The sequence below is a fragment of the Ipomoea nil genome, unplaced genomic scaffold (genome assembly GCF_001879475.1).
Source record: "Ipomoea nil cultivar Tokyo-kokei standard unplaced genomic scaffold, Asagao_1.1 scaffold3069, whole genome shotgun sequence".
NCBI lineage: Eukaryota > Viridiplantae > Streptophyta > Magnoliopsida > Solanales > Convolvulaceae > Ipomoea > Ipomoea nil.
The window spans coordinates 5,779,179-5,785,178 of NW_017619497.1; the positions used below are offsets into that span (position 1 = coordinate 5,779,179).

The 6,000-nt window shown below is 31.1% G+C and overlaps 1 protein-coding gene across 1 annotated transcript in view; it reads right to left on the minus strand.

Annotated features, from left to right (window-relative positions):
• Positions 1–1,236, minus strand: part of LOC109165330 (cation-chloride cotransporter 1-like) — a 28,823-nt gene extending 27,587 nt beyond the window's left edge. The window contains exon 1 of the mRNA XM_019314046.1: positions 1,229–1,236. The gene's annotated coding sequence lies outside the window, so the exon portion shown is untranslated. The remainder of the gene's footprint in view (positions 1–1,228) is intronic.
• Positions 1,237–6,000: the final 4,764 nt, after the last annotated feature.

Here is a 6,000-nt window from a genome sequence, read left to right on the forward strand (position 1 = left end):
TAAATAGTCCAAATTGAGTGGACAATATAAATTAAACGTATTAAAAAAACTGCAAATTTATGCGAAAATTTGAAGTGTGTTAAAGTTGGCCAAAGTGTAGTGGAGTATACGACTGTAATCTGGTTATGTAGGAAGGCATATATGAGTGTAAATCTGTTATGTGCATGTGGGCTGATGGAACACTGCACGCATATGTTTGGTTGGATACGTATACGTATATATAAATGCCATGGGACACTTGTCTCTGCATTTATGCCGACCTGCCAACTAACTATACGTGATACGTGTAAAATGTTATGTTATTGTTTTCATGTGTTTTGGATGTTAAAACTTTTTTTTTTTTTTTTTTTTTTAAACATATGTGATAAATGTAAACTGGGGTGTTTATTTTTTTTTTATTATTAATAATAGTTAATTTTTTTTTTCTTGATGTTTTTATTAAAAGAAGTAGCTCCCAAGTTAATTCAATCACTAACTCACATGAAGCGGGTTAAGATAAGATTATTACGGAGTATTATTGTTTTTTTTGGTTAGGGACATTAATCTAGTAGATAAGAAACTTCACTCAATATTTTTTTTTTTTTTTTTTTTTTTTACATCAGGTAGGAGGGTTGAGCCCGTAAGATTACATGCGCCTGAGAAACGTTGCTCCCAGTTTATCTTGTCTAACGAAAGAATCAACACTCGGAGGCGCTTCGGCGATGACTCGGAAGCCAATCTGATGGTCAAGCGCCGCCTTGGCCAGATGATCTGTCACTTGGTTACCTTCCCTTAACACATGCACAAACTCAACCTTCTAGAAGCTGGTGATCAAGTTCAAGCATCTCCAGATAACATTGCACTCTGCTTCGTCTCCTCCGTTAGCCCTGCGTAGCTTATCAATCAGGCTTTTGGAGTCACTTCACTCGATATTTGCTTTCAACAATAGGGTATGTTTGATTTTAAAATAATAATAATAATACAAATTTGGCCGGAAGGAGATGTGGCCCCGTCTGTGAAATTTTTAGCTCATAGTGAAGTGTACCTAATTAAGCCAACTCATAACACTCCTAAAAAACTTACACCTTCTCATTTATCTAGTTTTTCTTGTACTATGTGTCATTATATTTCATGTTCAATTTTGTAAATTTTATTTCATATATACATTACAAAGTTTTTTATTTATTTATTTATTTTATTTAACTACAACAAAGAAAGAAGAACCACGTACATGACTCGGTCTTTGCACTTTAGCAGCAATATTATACTGTGGACCATGGTCCTAAACGGCAGCCACCCTATAGTGTATCTAAACTGATATTGTCTCACGTATTATTTTTATTATATTATCAAATGAAATTGCAATTGAATTGAAGTGAAACTGTAATTGAATTGAAATGAAACTGTAGTTGTGTTGAAATGAAGCTGCAGTGTATACAAAATGAAACTGAATAACAATTCACAGATTTGAGTGTATATTATCCAGCAAAACTGTAGTTAAATCAAAATGATACTGTAGTTATGTTGAAATGAAACTGCAGTGCATATTTGATATATGGACCGCGATCCACAGTATAATTTGCCCAAATTACGGAGTACTATGCTACAATTACTCAAAATTTGTTTGTTGGGTATCTTTGCAAGCCCAGCCCAACTGCCTTTGTTAACCCCAGACCAGGCCATGAGCCCACACCTAATGCCTATTGGGTTATCATGAGCAGATGGATGATAATAATAATAATAATAATAATAATAATAATAATAATAATAATAAAGAAACTTAGGATAAAACAATTTTGAGAACATCCCACTCGATAATTTATTGGTCCTATTTGGTAAAATAGTTAGTCTATCAGTCAATTTTGACTTATTTGACCACTATTAATTGTTTGGCTTGGTGAAACAATCAATATAAATGTATGATTAATTAGCTTTTTGTAACAACTTATTGCTCCAAAATGCTAAAATTCAAAAGTTAGTTTTTTTGATCAGCTTTTCCCATAGATATGAATGAAGATCAGCCCGCATGGGTAGTTCAACTGGTCAGAGATAAAAGTTTGGAAGAATGACCAGGGATCGAATCTCACCAGCGGCAGTGTGAGAGCAATCTCTCAAAGTGAGGGGCTCCTTGTGCTTCTTGTGCGCAGTAAGCAAAGGTCTAACCTCTGTATCCATCCTCCCAATGCTCTGTCGAGATCAACTCAACAACAATGATCCTACGAAACTAACATATTTGGATAATAATAATAATAAAATGTGTTCGAATCTGACTGTTGGACGGAGACAACTCTTAATCTCAGGACTAGCTTTGTCGCGGTGAATCTCATGCAAACACTGACATCACTACTTAGGTCACGAAATTAAGTGAAGAATGGGTTGGTATTCTATCTGAGAATAAGAGAATTCACTTATTCCAACATTTAGTGCCAAATGAATTTGGATATTCCAAATTTATTCCCTCTATTTTTATAAATCAAACTGGTAAATAATAGTCAAGAGATCTAGAAGCAGCGAGAATTGATCCAATACAACAATAGGATGTATGCAGTATTGTTACTATTGTAGGGTATTTTTACTATGCTAATTGACAGTACAATAATATTTTTTGTACCGATTATAATTACATATGGTGTTATTGGCTGCATAGATTACTGTGAAAATAAGCGTTTATCATATCTTGTAAAATTCGAATAATTTATATGATTGTATCTGATACAAAAAGACATCAGTGTCGATCGACATCTTAAAATTTTCATAGTATTATATATATATATATATATATATATATATATATATATATATATATATATATATATATATATACAAGTGGAGTTAATTCCATTAAAGGTCTCCTAACTATTAAAATTTTTGACGTTTAATCCCCGACTTCAAAGTTTTCCATCCATATTTAATCATTGATCATTACAAATTTGCAAGATTTAATCATTTATTACCAAATCTATTGGCAAACTATCAACCCTAATGTCAAAGTTATAATTTCCTCAAATTTGATGACTGACTACATACTAGAAGTTAAATCTTAGATTATCTGTAGTTGTGAAATACTCTTTTACTTTTAAAAGGTGGCAATACTACTAAATAATTATATTTTCAATTTATCACTATTTTCTTTGCATTTCTACACTTCTAATTTACTATGAAAATATAATAATAATAATAATAATAATAATAATAATAATAATAATAATAATAATAATAACTTTTTAACTTTATGTCAAATTTATAAGGGTTGCCAATTTTACATTTTTTGCAATATACCATTTTTTTTAAAGAATGATTTGCACCGGTTGTTATTAGTGTGCCGATAACCTTACTAATTCTCAATAATTTAAAATTAAATATGATAGACACTAAAATCGAGTGATATTTAATATACCAAAATAACTAAGTCTTTGCGAGTGCTATTTTCAACCTTATAGCATTGACTCTCTTCATTTCGTCATTGGGTATCTCAAATTGTGAAAAGCTAAAACTAATAATAATTCCATTATGGAGGGTGGCCAATAACCTCAATCAAAAAGTTGTACTATATTCGTAACAATTTTAGCCTTTAAATGTGGCGTAGAAATGGACACACATGTCGTCTAACAAAGTATCCTACTTATGTATTAATTAACACAACTTTGTTGACATTTTCATAGGTGTTCGTACGATTTTGAGCGTCTCACACCATACATACATAATATATAATGTTAAATACAAAGGAAAAGCAATCTTCTTTACTCTCACATGTTTACATGCATATATACATACATTTGCAAATTTCAAACTTTTCAGAACATGGAAATGCACAATAATTGACAAAACAATTAAAGAGTATCCTTCTAGTTACTTTCACATATTGCAACAATTAAAGAAATATTTTAATTTTAGAATTAATTCTAAGTAGTTAGACCAGGAGAAGGGTTTTGGGTAGCACAATAAAATAAAAGATTAAGAGATGAGAATGTATAATAATGAGGTATGTACAATTCATTTGAACAATCCCGAAGGGGTTGGAGCTGTTTGATCATCTATAGTACAAAGGTTTAGTGTGATGAGTAGTAGTGTATGTGTGAGACCTGTCATTGGTTGATCGAAGAGGGTGCTATTTATACATACATGAGAACTACTTGTCTTTGGCTGACCAGAGGGTGCATTATATATTTATACTGGAGCTCCTAACCATTCACATGATGGTGGCCGGATAGCAAGTACGGTCGATCTAACATTCATGGCGGATTCTCTGCTTGACAAGATCCATTAGCGACGCATTAGTCCTAGTGTGGTGCTACTCCTCCTAGATTGACACAACTCCTCTTAGCCTGTTAATCAAGGTCTTCTTGACCAACTACACCATCTCGTGGATTGGTCAGGTTAATTAAGGTTGGTGTGCATGTGGAATCCCGATTCCTGTTTCCTTAGGCTTGTTGTTTGGGTGATTAGACTTATAATCCCATAAATCCATAATGGGAAATCAAATCTAGTTAATTTTGAACTAATTCTAATTAAAACTTTTAAAAACGTATATAATAGTCAAACAATGAAAATTGAAATCAATGACTCCTAAATTTATGATGCATAATAGAAAACAATATTTATTTTATTTAATGTTTTAAAACTATCTCTTGTTATTCGTGACACGATGAGTCATAACCTATTAATTATATTATTTGTGAATTGACTATTATCTAATGTAACGTAACTTCACTATAAATTAACAAAACAAAATACATCAAATAATAATACAAAATTTGATACACAAACATGGTACAAATAGTATAATAATATTATTATATCCTTTAAAATAATACCCATACTTACATTGGGGTAAAACCAACAACAACAAAGAGAGAGATGGTGGGACAAAATCCAAGAATTAGCTGAACTACTACACATTATTTATTAACTTAGTACAATTATTGTCAAACAGACATAGAAACAAGGTTAACAGTTTTTGGAAACACATACAGTCCATGCAATTTTTTTTATTCTTCCAAGGGACAACAAAGTTGGATTCCTGTTCTTGGATTCTTAACCCTTTTTCTTTTCTATTTTTGGGTTGTTCTTCATACACTCATTACGCCATTAATAACCTAATCAAATATATTAAAATCAACTTATTTTTTTTTAATTAATAAAATTTCTGCATTGAAAAGGGAATTTGTCGATGTGACAACATATTTTGTCCGTTTGTCTCCCCATCACAACAGCGAGAATATTGGGTGTGTGTTCACTCTTCTCTTCTTCCTCCTTTCTCATTTGCATCAAACTGTACAGATTGCAGAAAATGTCTATAATTTTTTTGTTGATCATTATTTTAGTATATATTGTCTCCTCTTTTTGTATTTTATTGACAAATGAAAGTAAATTATAATATAAGTAATAGTTAATAATTAGAATATGTGACAGTGATATAATAATAATAATCATCATCATGTTGTGTGTGTGTATATGCATCTGATGTATTATTTAAGATTGGAAATTGTGAAGTACTTGGAAATTTCTTGTATTTTGGTTGCAAGACAAAGGCTACATATTTGTGAGTGATTTGATTTGAGAAAATGATGTTTGGCAGGCAGAGAGTCTATTTTTGAAATTTTGTGACCCATTCTTATAAATAAATGAGGATCTATCAAAAGTAGAAGTGCAGTCTTTAAAATATATGAATCTTTTTTTCAATACTGAATGGTTTTGACATGCTCAATTAATTAGGTCATAATTATTTGAAGAGAGAAGTAATTTTGGAAAAAACTAATGAGTTTTAAGAGTAATTGTAGATTATAGATTTCTTTTTATTACTTAAGTAGCTAGGTCAAAAATAAATATTGGGTCCTCTAAAAATTGAGACCCTGTGTTGTTGCCCACCTTACACGCCCTAAAATCCAACCATGTTGGCCGGTGCAACTAGTGATTCTAGATATTTGTATTTGAATTTGATTGCATTTGGTGCATAAAACCAAAAATAATTGTATTGTTATTATTGTCACAAAATGAAAATAACGAAAATATTAATATGTG